Here is a 23,820-nt window from a genome sequence, read left to right as displayed (position 1 = left end):
CTGTACCCCCCAGGGTCTCGCCTCACAAGCTACATGACAAGTGTCTTCTGCAAGGGGCCCTGTGCCGTATTAGCCTATAGGCACCTACGGGCAGAAAGAAATTGTAGTTTTAGGAACCATTAATAGCAAATCCCTTCCATCTGGGAGGATACTTGCTAGCTTTTTGTCCTGGGAAAAGAGGGTTGCTGCTACTGGCACCTTTCCCAGTTTGTGGTACCAGACCTTTATGGCAGTGCTTGGGGTACCTTGCGTGGTTTCAACATGTAACAGAACAGGGGATCCCATAATAGGCCATAGCGAGAGCACATAGGTTCCCTGCAAAATTGTCCCGGCATCGGGACCTCCATATACCACAGTCACTTGCTGTGGCCACTCGGCCACCGCCTCTGGCGTCACTTGCAAATCATGAGTCAAACCGGCCTCCCATGGGGCTATCAGGCCCAACCATCAACAGTGGGGGCTTTTGACCTGCCAGGGCCAAGTCCATTGCTGCCGTTCCCCTGCTTTCAAGCATGTGGGTGCTGGCAGCAAAATGTTCCCATTTCTGCCGTAGCCTGGCTTTAACAGAGTCTCACTTGTGGTAACCTGTAACTGAATGGGAGCAGCCATTCAATGTAGCAGAGCTTCTACTGGTGCGGACCCTCCCTTCTGTGGTCTCTCATTCAGGATTCACAAGACGTCCCACTGACGTGGCCCAGTTGCGCATCGTGGGAAGGTGTTTTGACACTTGGAGGCCTTGCTTCAAAAGGCCGTTGTAGCGTTCAATCATGCCAGCTGCTTGTGGATTGTACAGGGTATAAACAACCATTGCACGTCCATCCTGGCAGCCCAGCGCTGCAATTCTTGCCCCTTAAAATGAGTACCCCGTCACTTTCAATGACTTGGGGGCACCCATAGAGGGTGCACAGCCGTGTAAGAGCCACCACTGTATGCTGCTGGTCTGCAGCCAGACTCTGCCAAGCAAACATCAACCCCATAGCAGTGTCCACCGCTGTGAACGCATACATCATATTGCGGGCCTTAGGTAGGGGTCCAATGTAATCCACTTGCTAGCGAGTGAGGGGTACCCTCCCTCGTGTAATCTGCTGTGTCTCCCAGGGGAGCCTCCGCCTTTGGGGACTGTCCTGGGCACAGACGGCACAGTCATAGCAGGCATCTGGTATCTCCTGCCATTTCAAAGGCAGACCCCAGCGTCTGCTCACCTGCCACATGGTTCGGCTTCTAGCATGCTGCAATTTCCTATGCAGCCAATGGGCCATATCAGTGGCAGGAGCCCGTTCTATCAGACCCGTGCTAGGGCATTTGCTTCATCATTAAGGGGGACATTAAGGGGGAGTGACTTGTGACATGCATTAGGGTCACCTCCTTTCTCTGCCCTAGGTCCCAGAGGTCCTGCCACATGCCTTGACCCACATGACCCCACATTGGATGGTGTCCTACCAACCAGTTTTGGTGTTTTCACGTAGGGAGCCACGTTAGGCCCCGGAACACCGCCCGGCTGTCAGTACAAATAACTAGGGGCCCAGGCTCATGGCTGATTATCATTCACGCAGCCCGTAGCTCAGCCCACTGGCTACTCAGGCCCATCCTAGTATCAAACCAAATGGTGTCTGTTTTGGGCTGCACCAATAGCCATCCAAACGGACACAGCTCCCCGGCTAGAACCATCGGTAAACCAGGCATCCTCATGTACTTGGGGCTGTCCTTCTCTGTAGGGCGAGGGCTCCAAGTCCTCCCCACTAAGCAGAGCCCAGACTCAGCCTGGGCTACAAGTTCCACAGGCCCCAGGACCTTTTGCAGCTCTGTGTTCAAAGGGCTTGAACTAAGGGTGCTACATTGCTCCAAGTAGGCACCCCACTTGGCAAGGGTGGTGGTCTGTGCCACCCCCCGTGTTGGGTCCCTGGGTCCACATATGGACCCACCCCTGGATGAGATAGATTGTTCGAACCAACACCCTTGCCGTTCCTGTGATGGCTTCTGTGGCACTAGGGCTGCGTACACAGCAGCCAGCTGTTTCTATATTAGAGAGTAGCAGACTTCCACTCCTTTCCATAATTGGAACCAAAATCCCACTGGCGACTGGAGACATTGCCAGAGGCTCCAACCATACCCCTCTTGGGTTATGTGAACATCAAGTTCAAACGGGGTGACCAGGGTGTACCACTTGTAGAGCCTGTGCCTGCTGCACTGCCTGTTTTGTGGCAAAAAAGCCTTGCTCTATAGCCTCTGTCCAATCCCATGAGGCCCCCTTTTTTATCATGTTATACAAGGGCCTTGCCATTTGTGCTAAATGGGGTACAAACACCCACTAATACCCCAGCAGGCCCAAATACATCTGCAGTTGGGAGACCTTGGTCGGCCGGGGAAAGGCTTGTATTTTGTCAATAATCGCCTCAGGTATGACCTTTGTCTTACTTGACCACACAACACCCAAAAACTTGATGGATAAGCCTTAGAAAAGGGTCTTGGACCTTTTCCTCGTTCACCACCCAGCCACGTGACTTCAGGCGGCATAGAAGAGAGGGAGCTGCTTGCTCTAAATCTGAAAGCGAATCAGATGTTAGTAATATGTCACAACACAGTGAAACAAGATCACAGAGGATGGCTGAGCCCACTGTGCCAGTCCTGGGCTGCAAACCCATGGCAGACAGTGGAGCTGTGCAAGCATCCTTGCGGAAGGACTTGAAAAGTCCACTGCCGCCCATCCCAAGTAAAAGCAAACTGCTCTTGACACTCGGGTGCAATGTCAATGGAGGAAAAAAGCATTGGCCAAGTCCACTACAGAGTGATATGTTCCCAGGAGGACAGTCAGACGATCCATCAAATCATGAATTGAAGGCACCACAGCGTGCAAAGGTGGCGTCACCTTATTTAACTCCCTATAGTCCACAGTCATTCGCCAGGTCCCATCTGGCTTCTTGACAGGCCATACTGGGGAGTTAAAGGGACTGTACGTCGGCCTCACAATATGTGCCTTCTCCAATTCCAATATTGTAAGACCAATCTCCTGGCAGGCGGTACTGTCGCACCGTAACCACGCGCTGGGGCTGCTGCAACACTTGAGGAGGGTGGTGAGCATGCCCGCGTGTCACCGCTTTCACCACCTGGATCCGGAGACGGAACTCTAACCGACATCTGTAACCTGAGGCCATGTAGCACATCCACCTCTAGAATATATTCCAAAACGGGGGAGACATACACCTTGTAGGTACGGGGGGGGGGGGGGGGGGGAGCCTTCCTATACCCAGTGGTAAGGAAACAGCTTTTACCGTCATAAACATATACTAATAATTGAGATTTTCCAGTTGTGACCTTAAGGTGTGTCATGGTCCTGACATTTCTTCAGAAGTAAAATATTCAATTCACAGTGTTTTACATATATAATTATTGGTATTTAATTTGTATGCTGTATATTAAATTTTTATTTAAGTCTTTGAAAACTTATAACTCAGGTATGTTAGATTTGGCAACTCTCATTTATCTAGAATATCTAACCACTATATTTAATTATGTTTTTGCGTGTTGCATCTATGCATTTAACAAACTTCCTTATTTTGCAGCAATTTTCTTATATGTGTTCCTTAACATACAGGGTCTTTGGTCACCTTGAATTTAAAATTCGTAACAGAACAATTGAAAACATGTTTGTTTCCCTTTATCCATGACAACAAGAACTTTGTCCAAAACCCAGCTGTGGATTCTGGTAACCAGGCACACCATGGGTCTGAAAGAATGCATGCCAGGTCTGTACTTGGCATGCGTATTTGTCGATGGAGTCCTTTTTTTGGTATAGAGGAACAGAAAATCCTGGCTTCTTTGGAGAACTGGAGGCAGGCAATCCCTCCTCTAAAAGTCATCAAAATACCACTCCAGAGAACCTTGACTTTATAAGGGAAGGCAGCTTCTGAGTCAGAGAAGTCGTTTCCTGCTTAATTCTCACTGGCTAGCCTGGAATGAGGCTCTGCTAAAAATGTTTCAGGCAATTGTTGATTTAGGAATTTCTGTCCTCTTTTCTAGTAACAGAATGTATGTGTTATGGAGATTCTGCAGGTCTCTATATCTCACTGACCCCTTTTAAAGCCTTCTTCTTGGGAAGTGCATGTGGATGGAAGAATTTCCAGATTTTGAGAAGGAAAAGGTTCTGTCTGTCAGAACCCTTTGTATGGGTGTGGTATTTGGGGTAAAACACTACATTATTTTATTTTTTCTCTGACTACATACAAATGGAAAAATGTGTCTGGGTGGAAGATCCTTCTGAATAAGGAGAAACATCCCAGAAAACATGAAGTGGTAAGGGTTTGGAAACTATTATCTGTGTTGTATTAGGACTATTTTTTTCTCCCACATCGAATAGTACTCAAGACAATTTTATAAATAGGATCTTGATTATTTTTTTCTATTTTTCTATACTTTAGTTGTATTTTCTTTTTTTTTTTACTTTATTTTACTTTCTTAAATAAATTACAATATGGTATAACTCATACTTTTAAAAGTCTCTCACAAAACCCAGAGGGCAAAATTTTTGTTTTTCTTGGCAAATATTTAAGTGATTAAATGAAGTGATTGTATGGATTCTATTATTTATTTATTTATTTACTTATTTATTTATTTATTTATTTAATCAATCGTGATTATTGAACCAAGAAGTAGAACCCTACGTGGTGAGAGTGGTGGAAATTGAAACCGTTATTGTTTCCATAAGGTTCAAATAGATTTTTCTAATGCCTTATTTGCCTTGCCATTTCTTTCATTTGCCCCCAAATTTATTGACTTTAGTATGACTATTCCATCTTTAAAAATCTTTTTTGGAAGAACTGAATATGTCCACATTCTGGTATGTTTGGAGCATCAGCTGCACCTGAACCCATGTTGTGACCTGAGCAGTCACCCTGCCTCAGTGCGCCTTTCGTGTCTCTCTTTGAAAGGAAAAATGATGCTGAGAATAGCATATTGCGTGTTGTGCAAAGGTGACTTTCAAAGTTCAGGTTTCATCTGCCATGACCATTTTTTGGTTGGTTTACTCCTAACTCAAACTTTTCAGGTCTCTGAGATGATCAATTTCTCAAGGATGCCGTGCCTGACCACTACACACCCTCCCAAGGGATCTTGTTATATGATTTAATAGCTCTCAATGTTGCCCTCGTAGTACTCATCAGTGTTTGTAATAGCATACTATGTACCGTTATTTCGTTACTATCTGCCTTTCTCGCTAGGCTAGGGCAGGCATCTGATTGTTCATCACTGTATCTCCAGTGTGTATGCCTAGGGCATAACAAGTGCTCAATAAATGTCACTCATGTGGATGTTGGAAATTACAAACTTTTCCTGGGCCTTTATGATGAATAAATGCCTCTAATCCTTCAGGAAGTAGGCACTTTTTGAAAAAATATGCTGATGGCAGACCACACTGATAACTGGAAAGAAAGATGAATTCGGTTAAGCTTTTAGAGATAGAACAATGATCCCAATACTCAGGCAATCCATGAATCCCTTATGTTTAGTGTTAAAATAGTGGATATGTTGCATACTTTTTTTTTCTTTTTTCTTTTTTAATGTTTATGTAACTGGATCAAAGAGCCTACCAACTCTTTCTCCACTCACAGGCAAAGTCACCGCTCCATTCAAGTAGACCGATTTCTCCAAGAAGGGTCCCTCCAAACTCTACCTTCTATTCCACTCTGCAGAAACACCTGGGAATCCCAGAAGTCTTGTTGACCTGATTGTCCTCTCCACGGAGTTCCCTTTGACTTCCATCACTACTTTTATCCCAAGGTTTCCTTGGAGCTCGGGCCCCTGCTTGTCAGAGAAAGTATTCAGAGAAAGTATACTGGGACCATCTCAATAGACTTAGTTCTAACTAAGCACAACTCAGACCAGCAGTGAGTGGTAGGAGGTGGGAAGAACATTATAACAGCACATTAAAATTGCATTTGGACACTCTGGAAATGAGACAGTCTGCACAGGTCCAGAATTCTTCATTTGATAGTAATGAATCCAAAATCTGACAAAGAGATATGCTGAGTTTGTGTCTGACATTAGGATTCCACCACCAAAATATAACAAAATGTAAAGACAAGCTTTGTCTTCTTTTGCCCTAATCCTTCAAAGGCACAAATAGCCTTAAAAAGGGGGCACCTTCCTGAGTACTTTTAAGTACTTCCCAGACAATTGTAGACTTGGGCAGGAAAGGGTATTCCAGAACACCTAAGCTGGAGAACGCAGAGGTTATTCTTACCCTCACTTTTCCTAGTTTAAAACTTCAGCTGCTTAAGTGGGTATCTCACTTCCAAGTGTGTAAAATAATAGTTTATATATTTATTTTTCATCCTCAAATTGTTAACTTTGATGAAATAAGTACAGCTAAGAACAAATACGAACACAAAATGAGCAAACCCTATGCAGGGTGTTTTGTAAAGGGTGTCAGTAAGACGCGAGTTACATCATTCTGTTTCAATCTTTGTCAGCATAAACCACTACATTCAAATGAGGATTTGAGTGTTTGGAAACGTAGAATAAGCTAAGAAGGAGTGGGAGATAGATTTCCTTAAATCCCATCTGCTAAAGGTTTAGGTCCAAATCTCATCTGACTAGTTCCTTCCTCTCTAGACAATTTGGATTTGATTTTTTTTCTGATAGGTTTGCCCAGAAGCAGACGCAACAATGCTAACCCTTTGAAGAGTTGTTTGTTTGTTTTTACTAATAGGGCATTTGTAAAAGCAGGACTGTAATACAGACAGGAACCACAGCATGTAGTCTTCAGTAACTTGTGCAATCTCTCTCTTCTCACCCTTGCGGCATCATTTTTCCCTAGAAAATAGCCAAGAATGGGTGTTCAGAGGGTGGCACTCACATGGAAAGCTTCCCCAACAGTTTATTTAAGCCAGACTTAATTATTTCTGGAGAGCTAGAAAGCTCTTGCCCAATGGAACTGCTTATTAATTATCCATTTCTAGTGAAAAAAAGCAAAGTTGTCCATTGCTAACAATGAAGAGGAGTTTAAATTCAGCTATTGGTTGGTCTTCAGGCAGCAGAAAAATAAGCGATTGGCTACTATTATTTTTAATAGTGACTGATGTCACTATTATTGCTCTAGAGATTACAATATACATCCTTAAATAGTCACAGGCAACTTAGACTTAATATTGTAAAATGTTGAAACCTGACAAGTATATAAGTATACTTACTACCTTTTTCTTTTTTAACAAGGTACATTGTAAATCCCATACAATGGTATAAATTTTGCTTTTATAGTCTCTGCATTATTTCTATTTTAGTATAAGTGTTGTCAAAATGAGCACCTCCCCCCATCTTTTGATCTATGTCCCCAATATCTATTTGAACTGAGAATCCTAAAGGCAGTTTTGTAGCATTCTAGATGTTTTAGATGGCAGATATGAAGAGAGAGAGAGAGAGAGAGAGAGAGAGAGAGAGAGAGAGAGAGAGAGAGAGAGCTAAGCCATTGAAAAGAGCCATTGCAGAATACGAAAGCAGATTGAACCCATACAGAGTTTGTGGTTGTTTTATTTTAAAAGCTAACTTTGTAAGTCTTTAGTCTTTCCAAAAATAAATTTGAACTTTTAAGCTGCATTTTTCTATTTTCATTTTTGCCTGAACCTTCCCTTCCATCCCCCTCCTCCTATACTCCGCGTGACCCATAGAGTCAGAAACTCCTTTCTGTTGGGCTAATTTCTGGCATTGCTTTAGAGACAGAGCCCATGAAGACTAACCCTGGAGATCCCTGCTGGACCTAATGGACTCCCACCCTCAGGGATCTCCAGGTCATCATTACCATCTGACCAGCTTCAAGAAACACAGGAAATGGAAGTCCTAATGGGGAGAGTTATAAGGCAGTCCCAGAGACTGACGGAAAAATTAAGAAATCCTTTCACAGAGCTCACAATAAAGAGTACACTTTCTTATTAGAAATTGTGTCTTCCTCTCCCTTTCTAAAGAAAAATGTATTGTTTTATCCTGATTCATCAATTTATCAAGTACTCATGGATGTGAGGCAATGAGCCCTGTGTAGGACTGTTTGGAATGCAATGCTGTGCTTATCCCCCATTCTCTGTGCCCCAAAAGCCTCTTTAAAATGGACCGTTGTCCCTTCAGGTACAAAGTGCTTAACTGAAGAAATCCCAAATGGTCCTCATTAACTTACAGACACTTGAATACAATCTATATTCATTTTTGCAATTGAACCAAAGTCATCTGGCAAACTAGTTTTTGGCAGCCCAAATATTCAAAAGCATATATACACATGCATGCATAATTACCTGATACTGCATATTTACATAAACATGCCTTCAGAGCTATAGATTTGCATTACATTTACAAACTAGGACTAAACCTGGCATTGAGATGAACTAAATATAGCCTGACTGAAGGGATATTTCATTTGGCTTGACTCTTTGGTTCAAAGCCCAGGCTCTCGAGACCCTTATTTAGGAACCCAACAGCCAATAGAAGAATGCTCTTGGCATTTTTCTAAAAATAGATGTGCAAAGAGTTTGCACTTTAAATTGGATGCTTTAATGTATTACAAGCGAGATTGAAGCTAAAGCCCTACCCGATTAATTTGAAAATATGAGAAAAGCAATTGCCATAGCATGTAATTTATTTAAATGTTGGTGGTCTTTTGCAAAAGAAATTCCTCTGGTAGTCACTAGATCAGTTCATCGTTATTAAGTTAATAAAAACGTTTTTGTGAATTCCACCTGACCATTGACCTTGGCATAACTCACTTAAGACTCTGTTTGGTAAAATAAATCTCTTTCCTTCTAATTTGGATGCAATTTTGGGAACCTAACTAATGCTCTATTATTGTGGGTCAAAAAATATGTGAAATGCGGGCCTTCTTTTCAATAATATTCTCAGTGATTAGCAGGTGCAGGGCAACCTTCTGGGACAAACAGCAGAGGGTTATAATGATCTGGAACTCAGTCTCAGGAGTTAGCCCATCTGGTTTCAAACCCCAGATCTGAGACTTGCCGGCATTGTGGCCCTGGGCAGTTTACTTGATCTCTCAAAATTGCATCTGTAAAGTGGGGAAAATGCTAAGGTTCTTTTGACCATTAAATGAGATCATGCAAGTTGTTTAGCTCAAGGTTCAGCATGTAATTAGTACTCATGTATTTAACTGTCATTACAGATTATATTAGTATCACATTAAATTACCAACTGAAGTCAAAGTGAAACCAGTGTTTCAAATCACCAATTAAACAAACAAACAAACAAACAAACAAACAAACAAAAACTCTCAAGCAAGAGCAAACAATGACATAACCACTGCATTTTCTAAATCATTGAACATTTGGGTATTTTAAGGTCTGTGAAGAAGACTGCTAAATCTATAATAAGGGAGGTGATAAATCAGAGGCAGAAGAAGACTCCTGCAGATCAGCGTCTATATTTCAGTGAGATGAGAAATCAGGTAAGGACAATAGTTCTGCGATTTTTCTTTTTCCTTTCTAGGAAACTGAAAATATTGAAAGTGATTTTTTTGCTTGTTGTAGATTAGACGTAACAGAAATGTTCCTGTCATTCCTTGTTTTCCAGAACTCTGTTATGTCAAGAATCTCAGGTGGAAAGGCAGGGACACTAAAGAAAGCAGCATGGAAAGAAAGAGATGGGAGCCATTAGAAAACAAATTTGTGGATTCTGAACTCTGTAAAATGGGGACAGGCCTGATTTTCCCCTGAATTTTAAGCTGTATGAAGACAGGAAGATTTTTTTTCAATCTAGCGTCTCCAGGACACAAAATAGTGCCTGGCACACAGTGAACTCTCAATAAACATTCTAGAGTAAAAGCAAGGACACAAATTGGGAGAAACTAAACTGTAAGGTAGTAAGAGCTTGTCTTGTTCCCTTAGATTCGGGGAATGTTTACTGTCGTATTACTGTATAGTACTAGTACTATAGTACTAATTCTATAGTGTTACACCACAGTACTTTACAGCTATAATTCAATGAGTTTAATTTAGAATCAATATTTGTGACACAGACCTCATCTGGCTCCTTTTCATGAGATTCTTTAGTTAATTGTTGCCAAAATCTGAGGTTCCTCTCCATTTTGAAGCCAAAGTTAAACGGTCCAGCCACTGAATCTTATGAGGTCTGATAATTAAGTTTGAACTCGTCCTGAAAAAGTGCTACATACCTCAGTGCTGAATATCACCTTTGAAGTACTCCCCTTGGGTAGCTATGAACCGATGCCAGCGCCTAGTCTACCCTTCAAAACAGTTGTGGAACTCTTTTTCTGGAATGGCCATCAGAGCTGTTGTCATATTGCCCTTGCTGTCCTGAATGTCATCAAAATGTCTTCCTTTCAATATTTCCTTTATCTTCAGGTAAAGAAAGAAGTCATTGGGGGCCAGATTGTAATTTTAAATTAGTACCACTATATTTTATTAACATTTCAAAATGTGTAGCTATAATTAAGAAGGCTATGATAGTAAGAAAATGTTGAACAGAATTTCTTAAAAACATTTTATTAAATAAAGCAAAGTGTAAATGTCCAGGCACTTGGATAGAGTTGAGATTTGAAAATTGAATAATTAATTTTTTATTAAACATTACTAGACCCTCTTAGAGGCTTAAACCAATACCAACGTTTGTAGAAGATGTTTACACTGTTTCAGATGCTGAACTCTGTTTACGGAATGTTGCCTATGCCCCCCAGATTCCTTTGGATAAACAGCAAAATGTCTTCCTATGGATTCCAAAGGAGAAACTTATTCCCTGCATCTTTGGCCTCCAATGAATTAATACTTTTGTGGATTTATTAAAAAGCTCAAAAAACGCCCCTACTCTCCCTTTTGCATAAATAAGTGAAGCTGAGAAAACATTAACTGTCGATACGATTGTTTGAACTCTACAAATCTGCACAATCTTGTTTTCTGTGGACACTGAGAGAGCTCCTATCACACCTGCTCTGACCTGTCAGCAAGTGGTAGGAGAGAGAAAAGATGCTGTTCTATTGGAGCTCAACCATGGAGGAAAGAAGAACCGACAGCCAGTCAGGCTCCTGCTGAGAGCTGGGTCTAGTCCTCAGCCGGGCTCAGTCTGTGAGCACTGTAGCACCAGCTCACGCTACTGCTGGGAACCTGAGGATCCCCCTAAGAGGGGGAATTTATTAAAGTGAGTCTTCTCTCCCACAAGTGCATGCTAAATTGTTCCACCCCTAGGTTCTCCACAAACCCTTCTATAATATCTGAAGCTAAAAGAGGTATCGCCCTCTTGGGTCTCCTAGCAATTTTGTCCTCTCCTATATTAATAATAACACTAGTAGTAACTAATATTCATCAAGAAATTACTGTGTGCAACACCGTCTCCGTAAATTACCTATACCTTCATAACAAGCCTATAAAGCACATTGTTATCATCTTATTTATACAAATCAGAAAACTAAATGCTCAGAAAAACTAAGTAACTGCTCCATATCTACATAACTAATGTGGATGGAATCAGAATTTGATTTCCAAAGTCCATGCTATTAGCCCGTAGATTATACTGGCCTGCCTGTGTTCTTCTAGGGGACAGGACCCCTATCCTGTTCATCTCTGTATCCAAAATCTTCCTTTCCCCCTGTTACTGCAAAGGGGACTTGTCAGAAATTCAACAAATATTGTTGGAAGTAAAGCCCGGAAGTGACTTGGTTTTCAGGTTCACTCCTGGGCCAGGACAGACTGGCCTCTTGTTGCTTCCTCACTGAGGGATATAAAAGTGGTATGTAGCAAAGTGAGCTATTTGGATACAAAACTGAATATGAAAAATTTGTCTCCATATATCATATACCTTCAGAGAAGTGAACCAAGTGAAAGCCAAACCGTGGTTGGTTTTCAGGGTAACCTAGAATGTTCCTCTTCTCCCTCATCCTGTTTAATAAGCTGAATCTATTTTCACTGCATACACCCAGAATCCCACCATCTCCCCTAAGATAACAGCAGAGAAAGACCCTCTAATACAAGTGGGCCTTTGGAAGCAGTAAATGAGGTGAAACATGGCTCCTACAGTTGGAAGACTCAGTCCTTAGAGGATGCCGGCCCCAGACAACCTCCCAGATCTGAGCACACAGTTCTTTCTTTCCCTGTCCTGATCTACACCCACACTAAACAAGCTGTCCCTCTGGCTCCTCTGTTTACTGGAGGAAAAATGGGATGACCGGAAGCGAGAGAACGGAGAGGGAAAGAATAAATGTGAATCAAAACATGGGCGTTAGTGAGAAAAAAAATCAATACCGTGTTGTTTCATGTTTTATGTTCCATGGTCAACTGCCATGGTCCACTGGTTCTAATGGGCTACACCGCTGTGTGTGTGTGTGTGTGTGTGTGTGTGTGTGTGTGTGTGTTTGTGTGTGTGTGTGTGTGTGTAGGGGAGCAGAGGGAAGGAGGTGAGAGCTAAGATAAAGGAAAGGAAAAACGGGGTCAGCCACTTTCCAGGCTCTGCAGCAGAGTGCTTTGGCAGCCCAGGCTGCTAAGGAAGCCAGGCCTTGTGATTCATCACAGACCAGATTCTTACTAACTTCAAAGAGAGATGTTCACAAGAAGATGCCAGCATTTAGGAGGGAAGAGAGTCTGGCCAAATAATTGTCAGGAACTCTTAAAATGTAGGCTACTCATCTTGGGATGATCTTAACCTCTGGTTAGTATAGGTGGCAATAACCCTAACAAGAATGGGAAAGAGAGAATGATGGCTATAACCCGGGGCTAAAATCTCTCTCTCGCTCTCTCTCTCTCCCTCCCCCCCCCTCTTCTCTCTCTCTCTCTCTTCTCTCTCTCTCTCTTCTCTCTCTCTCTCCCCTCTCTCTCTCTCTCCTCTCTCTCTCACCTCTCTCTCTCTCTCTCTCTCTCTCACACACACACACACACACACACACACACTCTTTCCATTATTGATGATGACATTGTTATTGTTGTCCTTAACATGCCTGCAAATCTTGAGAGGTAGGGAAGGATATCATGGATGTAATTGTTTTGATGTTTCTGTCACAAACCAGTATTAAATTCAAATTCCTTTCAATCAGAAAAAGTAAAGGTGCTTGACCTTATAGTTTGCTTTGCTAGCCATCCAGTTCTGACTCCACAGTAAAATGCTGGGTAAGTCCATACAGAAACAGAAAGACTATTTCCGGCGTCTGGGTCCTCATCACACACCTCCTCACACATGCAGAAAGCTCCTGTAAGACTTTGGAGCAAACCCTGCAATCTGAAACAGTAGATGATACACTTCTTACTTTGAAGGAGCTTCCAATCTAATTAATGAGATTGACAGACACAGAAGAAGGAAAGTGCAGTTAAAAGTTTGTGGGTTCAGAACATGGCCAGATGGGCCTAAAGACTAAAGTGGACTTCTTTTCACTTGAAATTTTATTTTATTTTTTATTTTGTTCACTGCTTCCAACTTCCTCACCCTTCTGGTCTGGATGAAAATAAAGGAGCTCAGTTTTAGACACAAAAGTGTTTGAGGTGATAAGTGGAAAATGAGAAGGAATTAAAAATAGTGCATGGAAGTGTAAACCTCTGTCAGAGCATGAGGTAGAGATTTGAAAGTCATCTAGGAAAAGGTGATGGTCAGAGCTTTAGGGCATCTTTGAAGACGTGAGGGGAACAGAGCGTGCTGAAGTAATGATGCTTAGTGTAACCAGTGTGGAGACCACACAGTGGTGTCTGGTGAACCAAAGAGAAGCATTTCTCAAGGCAAGGAGAGGTCAGGGCTGATTATTAGAGTCACCTGAATGTGTTGTCCCCATTGGTCTTTCAAGTCCATGAAGGCAGGGACCATGTTTGTCTTTCTCACAGCTATTCCCACGGCCACACACAGTCTGAGCCACAAAGTAGGTACTCATAAATATTCATTTAATTAAGGAAGATGTTGCGATCCAGACTTCAGCTCAAAGACAGTGCAAAAGAATGCCCTCCTCTCAAGCAAACTGCTTTCTCATTAGCAATGTATCTCCTGCCATATAAAGTCAAGTACAGTTACGAGGCAATGATACATAAGAATGGGGTAGTTCAATTCCAAGTTGATAAGGATTTAGCTGAAGTGTAAATTTTTTTAAAGAGATAGCTTTCACATACTCCAAATACTAAATCAGTCTCACTCACTCGTCCAATGCTCTGAGAGAGTTCTCAGTTTGGAAAGGTCACAATGGGATGAAGTGAGTCAGGGAAGGCTCTGAGTTTTTGATTCTGCCTTATATGAAAAGTGGGATTGAGATTGTCAAAGTGGAAGAAAGGGTTCCTTCCAGAGAGGGGCGGTTTAGATGACAAGATGGGGACAGGATGTGGGGAGGCCGATTGCAAGGAAGCGGGCCTAAGAAAGGGCACAGACAACACACCACCAAAGAGGGAGTGGGGTCAGTTTGCAGAAGGGTAAATTAGGAGCCCCAAGACCTACCACATATTGGTGTGTGATCTCAGGCAAGTTACTTAAATTCACCAAACCTGAGGTTCTTAATCTTTAAAATGAGGATAATGTTAAATATAAAGGTAATGCGAGGGTCCAATGAGATTGTGTGTGCATAAGCACTTTTGTAAGGCGGTGACATACTTGATAAATGTTAGCAATGTGTTAATCATTGGGCTGTGAGAGGGATGACTTTTTTTTTTTTTAGAAAAGGTCCACTGCTTCATCCTTCATCATTGTGGTTTATGGACTTTCAGTGCATTCACAACATGGAAAAAAAGATAGCAAATTCTATTTTAGGTAAGGACCAGACTAGTATCCAAGGAAAGGAAAGCAAAATGAAGAAATGTGATCCCAGGGCATGGATACGCACCAAGGGAAGGCAAGAGAGGGGCATTTTCCAATTTGATCCAATGTCTAATGTGTTAATAGCCAACAAAGAGGTAGATGGTCAGGGGTGGGGATGTCACAGGAAGAGGAACCCATGAGAGATGTGGAAAAGACAAGATGGGGAAAAGGGTGGGGAAAGGTTAGGCAAGGTGTTTCAGACACTTCCAGAAAGTGGTCCAGCGTCCTAGGCTGTGCTCGGGTATATGCAAAGGTTTCAGATTGGCCCTCTATAAAAAGAAGGGCCAGGCAAACTGTCTTACTTACTAAAATGGTGGGAGATATCAAGATATTGTATTGTGCAAAGAACACAGGCTTTAGTGTCAGACCTGGGTCCCTTACTTACCTTGGGAACTTGATCAAAATATCTGTTTATGTGAATAAGAAAAGTTGTGGGTATGATAATTAAATGACATAATGTATGTAAAGGGGTCTGACGCATAATGAATGCTCAATTAGCTAGTATGTGCTGGCTCAGGAAGAAGGTAGCACTTTGTCAAAGTCAAGAAGCAATTGTTTGGTTCATATCCCAGCTCCATAACTTACCTTCTGTGTGACTAGTGCAAGATCTTTAATTGCTTGGAGCCTCAGTTATTCACGCCTATATATTGGGTATAAGACTTAACTTACAGGATTTTTATGAGCATTAAATGAAATCCTATTTATAAAGCCCTTAGACTAGTACCCAGATCATACTAAGTGGTCTAAATGTGTTAGATATTATTATTAAAAGGTAATCAAAAGCTGTATGTGTACTAAGTTAATAGCTTTTAACATAAAAGAATAGATTTTTACATGAGACATCCCACTGAGCTTAATTTTTTTTTTTTTTTTTTTTTTTTTTTGAGAAGAGGAAAGTAAGACATAAAAGGCAGAATATGTGGCACAGAACTGTATGATACATGTCCCCACGACGGAAATAAAGAAGGCAGAGATTCACTGAGGGGGGAATTCACGGACATTTATGGTCACATTATTCTGATTGGCTGAGGGAATCCACAGGCTTCTAGCCAGTTTTCTTTCTGTTCATGGAAATAAAAGTTCAGTGTGCTTGAAATGAACTTTCTTCTTTTTTCCTTGCTAGGAAGAATTTGTTTATGTCAGACTTGTTTCTGCTAAGTGAAAATTTGGTCCAAATAGTGTAACAAATAGTAAGTTAAATGGAAACTGGGTAGAAATATGTTTATCATGACATTATTTAGTTTGTTGATTTTTCCTACATTTTCCTCCTAATGCCACAAAAGAGTTAATCAGATAATAACTCCACTGGCCAAAATGTTAAAAGTAGGGTCAGCGTGTTTTTACCTGTATGAGATAAAAGCGGACTGATGGATGGTTTCCATGAGCTGACTAGACCCTTGCCAGCACAAGTGTCCTTTCAGGTACCATCAATGTCATGTGAGAGCCTATGAGAAACACAGAATCTCACGCTCCTCTTCAGACCTACTGAATTAGAACATGAATTTTAATAATGTTACCCAGTGATTTATCTCCATAGTAAGGTTTGGAAAGCACTGACTTAGCGTGTGGAGCTACAGCCACACAATCTTAATTATTACAATCTTTATTTCAATCAAATTTGCATGCGCAAGATTCTTAGAAGGGAGAATGAATATAAACAGCAAAAATTATTACTCAATAGAATTACTCAGTGCAATAAAGAATTCCCTTAGCTCCCAAAATTACGATCAAAGTAAATAAAGCCTGAGATAAAAAAAAATAAAATAATAAAAGTATGGCATTAATCAACAGAAAATCCTGTGTTCAACAGCACCACAAAATATTCAGGTTTTGTACTTCCTGGGGAAGTTTGTGACTTTATTATAAGGCCATTGTTGTAACTTTTTTGAAGAGGAAGTGGATTCAGCATGGACTTCAGAAATTAACCCTTGCTGCCTAGTAAACAAGTGGCTTTGAAACAGTTACTACATATTTCTCATATATAAGCATTAGATATTACTATTAATGGTACTTTATATTTTTTGATTTCACAATTCCTATTTCCTTAAATGATTTGTCCCAACATATTTTAATGGTTTAAGTGAAAATAAATTTGAAGAAAATTTTAAAAGAATTTTGATAAACTCTTTGGATAACTTGGAAATTCCAAGGGGATTTCAAGCCAGAGCGGGGTGAGGAATGGCTGTTTCACATTGCTCCTCAGTGTGGAGGCTGCTATTGAAGTTTCAATTCCCTCCCTGACTCAAGGAGTCAAGATGACTCATTTTCCTTGTTGCCTGGATTAAAAAGCTCTTAAGACGCGGGTTTGAGAAGGGCTTGTGGGGAGGTTTCAGATAGCAAAATTGCCTCTTCCAACCTGGGGTTGAGGGGAGAGTTACTATCATTGGTTTTCACAGGTTTACTATCACTCGTTTTTCAAATTGTCACCTATAAAATGTGTTCTTTGTATAGTGCATGTTGAGCAAACACTTGTCAAACTATAGAAAGTTATGACATCAGGAAGAACATCAAACCATTGGAAAATGTTCTGAAATGCAATGAACTGCCTTGGGAGGTACTGGGAGCCAGCCCTGGAAAGATTCAAGCTAAGGCTGGCGCTCGGCTCCTAGGGCTGTGTAGAGCAGTCTGGTTTAAAGTGGAAGGGGTCGACCTGGTGGTCCCAAATGTGTCCCCCACCCCAAGATTTGTGACTGTAGGTCAGAGGCTATCAGGAGTGGGTCACAATGGCCCAGGCCTCACATATACCAGGGTGCCAAAAAAATGTATACAAGTGCACACTTTGGTCAACGTTGCTCAAACACTAGTTCGCCATAATCAGAAGTGTCTGGATGCTGATGGTAACCACTTTGAGCACCTCTTGTAATTGCAGAAGTCAAACGTGACTTGTATTCATCTTTTGTTATTGGTATATATTGAGTATTACAATTTTAATAGTTTTTTTCCTTTCTTAAAAGGTGTATACATCTTTTTGGTACCCTCTATAGATTTTTGACATAGCTCCACATGACATTCTGCATTGAAGTTTTAAGTGTTAAAGGCATCAATTTACTAAATGGAAACACTTGAGACATTCCACAATTTTTGTCAACCTATTTCCATATTTGTGTTGATTTTTGTTTGGCTTTATTCAACATATTAGGAGAACTTCAAAAGGCAGATCTAGCCCAAGTTCTCTGAGCCAGGCCTCTCTTGACCTTTGACAGGTCTTGTTCTAAGTGTACATAAATTTCTGGGGTCCACTGTCCCCTCACTCCATGCTGCTGTTGGGTCCCTTCAATGTTCTATAAAAATCCAATCCAACCAAGCATATTGTGTCCATAGAGAGAGGACCCTTCAAACAGGGTACACAAAGCATTTCTTTGGAGAAAAAAATCCCATCAGAGAGGTCTTTTCCCAAGTCGTTCCTCCTGACCCCACATTGACATCACCTCTCTGGTTCCTGCCTCTCCCCACCCACAGACCCACACCCCCACTCTAAATCCCCCACTCCTTTCTCATTCAAGGTCATTTTGTTCAGTCCCAGTCTCTCCAAATTAGCAGGCTCATACCCACTGTGATACTTACGGGAGTCTTCTAGAGACCCATCTTGCCTAGAAGGCAACGTGCGTATGGGAGGAGGGAGTGCTTAGAAATTTAAAACAATTTTCAATCATATGTCTATGCCACTCTCCTTTTTGGAGGCATTTCTCATTAGTTTTGAAAAATGCAGTTTGCATTTAGTTATTCATGAAACCATTGGGCCTGTCTAAATGGCCAAGCCATATATCCATATATATATATAAGTGTATATATATATATATATATATATATATATATATATATATATATATATATATATATATATATATAGAGAGAGAGAGAGAGAGAGAGAGAGAGAGAGAGACATCTCCTCACCTTCAGACTACAACAGATTGGAGGCAACAATGGATAATCATGGGAACAAAAAGCCTGATTCAATGATTCATTTTTAGTTCTTTTCCAGAAACTTTAGAAAATACTATTTTCTTTGTGGAGAAGCCAAGATGGTGGGCTGCAGGCAATGCTTACTCTCTCTAACCTAGTGAAAGAGGAAAGCAGTACAGGTACGTAAAAGGGCACTGATGTTGGTAGCTATGGGCAGGGCCCACCTAAATTGTCACCTATAAAAGGTGTCGGTGATCCACATGGCCTTGAGAGGACCATTTGCAAAGTGCAAAACTAAAATAAGATAAAATTACAAAATGCAAGACCAATTCCCAGCCAATCATTATTGCCAAAAGGGCTGATGTTTACCACGTGAGAAAATGGATTCTGAGGGAGCTTAAATATTATGCAAAGCTTCTCACAGCTACTGACGTAACTGAACTAGGATTGAAATTCACGTGTCTATTCTTCGCACTATTATGTATTAGTTGACTAAGGCCATCTTCTGCAGAAAGCCATCTACTTCTTCCTTCTATCCAAGTACCCTGTGCTCTAAATTAGCCTCCAGGTCCTACTCTGTCGCTTCCACCATCCGACTCCACATTCTCTATCTAGCAGGACTTGCTGTAACCGTCCTCTCTTCCCCACCTGTCCTCTTCCTTAAGCTGTCATTCAGCCTATTCTAATAGGGAAAGGCTGGTGAGCTGGTAGTGGGCACCCCCCAGTCTCACTCCTCCAGCACTCCATGAGGCTTGAGAGATAATGACCACTCTGACATCTTCTCCCTCCCCTGCAGTCTGCTGGGGGAGGTTCTGGGGCCCAGGTTTGTTGCTCTTATCTCTAGCAATCAGTTGAGGGCAGGGAAGAAGGCTAAAATGGAGAGAAGCCTACCATGCCTTAAGTCAATCTTTACAGAAGTATAATGCCCTTACCACTGGTGGTTTGGGAAACAAGTTTTTGAGGTATGCAGGCTAATATTTTGTTTCAATTGTTGTCTATTTATTTTTATGGATACCGCTTATCTTTGATAAGGAATGCTGATTTTCCACTTATGGTTCTAATGTAATGTTTAATTTTAAACGTAACATTGCTTAAGCAACAAAGTAAGTTGATTTAAAAATATATGTTAGTTAAATGAAAGTACAAGCGGGCCACAGAAATGGCAAAAGGTGTAGTGAGGTTTAAGAAACATTGCCTTAAGCAAAGCTTTAAATCTCCTGTACTTCAGATTAACACGTCACGAAGAGTGGTCCCTATCTTTTCACATGTTAGTTCTGAACATTTGGGGTGAGTAAGCTTCTCATGTGTGGATTCATAGAATATCTGCTTTCAGAGCTCTCAGGGGGTAGTGCCCAATTGAATTATGAAACCCAGGCCTACAGAAGAGCAATTTCTCTAAACATTTGCTGCCCAGAATGCTCTGCATCCTAGCTGCCCTGGTCTAAATGCTCTTTCATCCATTCTCTTCTCCAGGTTCTTGCTCGAGAGGTAGATTAGTACACTGGGTTTCACAGTGGGAGAAACTGGGAAATTGAATAGCATGCTCCACATCTCAGTGGCCAAGCTTTGTGGCCCTGGTCAGCCAGGCTCCAAGCACATTTCCTTGGGCAGGACCTCCCAGCCTATGAACACAGTCATATAGGAAGTGGTACAGGAAAGGAGTTGTACACTACTTCACTTGTCTTTCTTTCCATCTATACTGTGACCCCAAATTAGCAACCTGTCCTATGAAGGCACTTCATGTAGGATGAGCAATGCAAAATAGTAGCTAGTATTTACTGAGTGTGTTAAGAGCTTTGCATACATCATTTCCTTAACCCTAATATGTTCCCTAATACGTACGAAGACATAATACGTTCTCAGGAAAATGAAAATGTCTATGTGATCAGATTTACAGATTATCTATCTAAATCACAGCTTTCCCTCCTCTTTTTTCCCTCTCGCAAGAACTGAAATAGATTTCTATCAATTGACAGAAACTAAATGCATTTTTTTTCTTCTCACTTGTCTGAGGTGGTATCTGGCACCCTCTAGTGATAGAAAAATTCTCCAGCAGAAGTAATGTCTAGATCTTGCGTCATCTCCACTGGCTCGGGTAGACAGTTATCCTTGCTTGAGGCTGAAACTGTAATAGTTAACTTGCAACAACTTAATTTTGGGAACAGGATTTCTTATGCTGATCATAAGCTTTGATGATATATCAGTTAGGATTCTTTTAGTTCTAAGAATCTGGCGTAAGCAAAAATTGATAATATACTGAGTTGGGTAATTGGATAGTCCAGGGTTCAATTTCAGAACTAAAATCTAGAAGTCAGGTGACACTATCAGGCCCTGCCTCTCAGCGTGAGTTGACGCTGCTTTCAGCTCTAGCAGGTCCACAAGCTCTCTTCATGACCACAGAAATTTCATACTTCACATATTCCCACTGTAAATCCAGTGGAGAAGAAAGAGCTTGTGTCCTACTGTTTCCAGCAAAGGCCACAGTTTACTCCAGTTGAATGGCATATGCTGGCTGCCTCCACCAAATGGAGTTCCCTGTCCTCCCACCTACATACACTCACAGGCCCTGGGATTGGTGTCAATGCCACTGTAATGGTTAATTTTATGTATCAACTTGGCTAGGCCACAGTACCCAAGTATTTGGTACTATTCTAGATGTTTCTGTGAAGTATTTTTAGATACGATTAATATTTAAATCCGTAGATTTTGAGTAAAATAGTTGCCCTCCATAATGTGGATGGGCCTCATCCAATCAGCTACAGTTCTTAAGAAAGACTTCCCCTGAGAAAGAGGGAATTCTGCCCGCAAACTGTCTTTGGACTCAAACTGCAATTCTTTTTCTTTTTTTTAATTAAAGTGTATTGGGGTGACAATGGTTAGTAAAGTTGCAAAGGTTTCAAGTGTACAATTCTATAATACATCATCTATATATCACATTGTGTGTTCACCACCCAGAGTCAGTTCTCCTTCCATCACCATATATTTGATCCCATTTGCCCTCATCTACCACCCCACCAGCCCCCTAACCTCAGGTAACCACTAAACTATTATCTATGTCTATCGTTTTTGTTTCTTTGTTTCAAACTGCAATTCTTCCCTGGGTCTGCCAGCTACCTTGAAGATTTTGGACTTTCTAGGTTCCACAATCACATTAACCAGTTCCTTCAAATCCACCCCCCTTCCTCTGTTTTCTTTACAAACCCTGAATAATAAAGTCACCCACAGAAAATAATTAAAAAGAGGGAACAGGGGCAATTCTTCCAAAGGCGACTTGGAAGTGCTGTTACCAGAAAGGAGAAAAGATGTAGGATTAACAATCATAGATGTTCACTACAGTTGGGAATTATTAAAATCAACTTATTGCTATAGCAATTTGGTGCACAACAATTTTTAAAACAGTAGGTCCATAGGGAGAAGGAATAAAAATACTCTTGGTGGTGAAAAGGTGTCGAAGGTTTTCTTCCCCCCCAGCTTTTTACATAGTCAGCTATGTGTTAAGTGTTATTCAGAATGAGACGTTGCGTGGCAAGGGTATCTTTAGAGTAGAAGAAACAAGCTGTATCTTACCTGGTGTGTGTGAGTAAAATCAGGATGGTTGGGTCCAAAATATCTCCCACATCTGGTAAAGTGCCTGAAATTCTATTATTAAAATTGCATTTCTTTGTTCTTGAAGGATTGGAGGCCCTTAGGAATGTGTTGTTAACATAAAAATACCCAAACTATTTTCCCCAGAACACTAGCATTCATGAGGTTGATGATTAAATAGGTGTTCTTCTAAGGACTACATAAAGAAGACAAAGAAGTTTGGGGAACAGTATATATATCGTAGTCTCCTCTTAGATATTCACAGTGCACATTAGCATATTAAAAGTTCTGAGGATTTTTGGATTAAGAGGCCTGTTTAGAATAAATTAACTCTGGGGTGGCCGGTTAACTCAGTTGATTAGAGTGTAGTGCTAATAACACCAAGGTTGCCAGTTAGAACCCTGCATGGGCCACTGTGAGCTGTGCCCTCCTTTAAAAAATAAATAAATAAAATAACCCCAAATGTTCTAAAATCCTTTGACCATGAAACATTTCTCCCCACAAAGCACCTATTACTACCTATTACTATCTCATTAAACTTGAGGATAATTAGGTATTGATGAGGGTGAGGGCTGTGTGCTTAATAGTCATTCACCTCACTGGACTAAAAAGATAATTATTAAGATGCTGGCTCATAATTCACTCTCAAGAGATATTGATTTTGTCAATTCTCTCTCTCTCTCTCTCTCTCCTCCCTCCTCTCTTCCCTTCCATTCGCTCCTTTCATATATATATATATATATATATATATATATATATATATATATATATATTTCAATGAACTTTTTATATTAGAATAGTTTTAGATTTACAGAAACATTGTAGAGATAATATACAGAATGCCTGTATATCATCACCCTGATAAAAGTGAACTGGCATCTTAAGATACTTAACCATAGAGCTGGGAGGACTATGGGGTGGAACTGGGCCCTTTCTTAACTCTCTAGTCTTGACTTCCTGTTGACCTTTGTGGTAACTTCCGGGGTGAGGGATGCTAATATAGGGGGAAGCCATGTTGGGCTTGGCCCGGGTTTGTTTTTTTGCACTGTGGGCAGCCTGTTGGGACTGGTGGGCGTGTGTGCATAGACACACTCCTTGGTGGCTTTGTTTCTTTTTCTTTTCCCAAATAAACTGTTCTTTCGGTGGATTTTCTGGAGTTATTTTTTTTCTGGTGGACATCCCCAACCTCCATACACTTCTTTTTGTGTCTATTGGGAGCTGGAAACTGTAGGAACAGGACAGGCATAGCCAGGGTCTTCCTCAACAGTGCTAATAATCTACTGGAGGGTGAAGCAGAGAGAAGCAAATCAACACCAACGAGACTGGGCAACAAGTGCAGTGCAAAACACAAGTCGTCATACAATCTTCCCTGTTGTGAAATGTTTGCAAACTAAATTGAAAGAGCTACTTTTCCAAAACAGTAGTGACTTTGAGCGGTGTTAAAACCACAGTACTAAAAAAATTACATTTTTTGAAAAAGGAAATTGGCCAGGAAATAATGAGTAACAAAGGAGGGGAAGTAATTGTGAACGTTTAATACAGCTGGAGCTGTGTGATTTGTCACAAGTAGTTAACTGTGTT

This window comes from Rhinolophus sinicus, chromosome 15, assembly GCF_057876585.1.
Source record: "Rhinolophus sinicus isolate RSI-liver-muscle chromosome 15, RSI-T2T, whole genome shotgun sequence".
NCBI classification, from domain to species: domain Eukaryota; kingdom Metazoa; phylum Chordata; class Mammalia; order Chiroptera; family Rhinolophidae; genus Rhinolophus; species Rhinolophus sinicus.
This window is presented reverse-complemented; position numbering follows the sequence as displayed.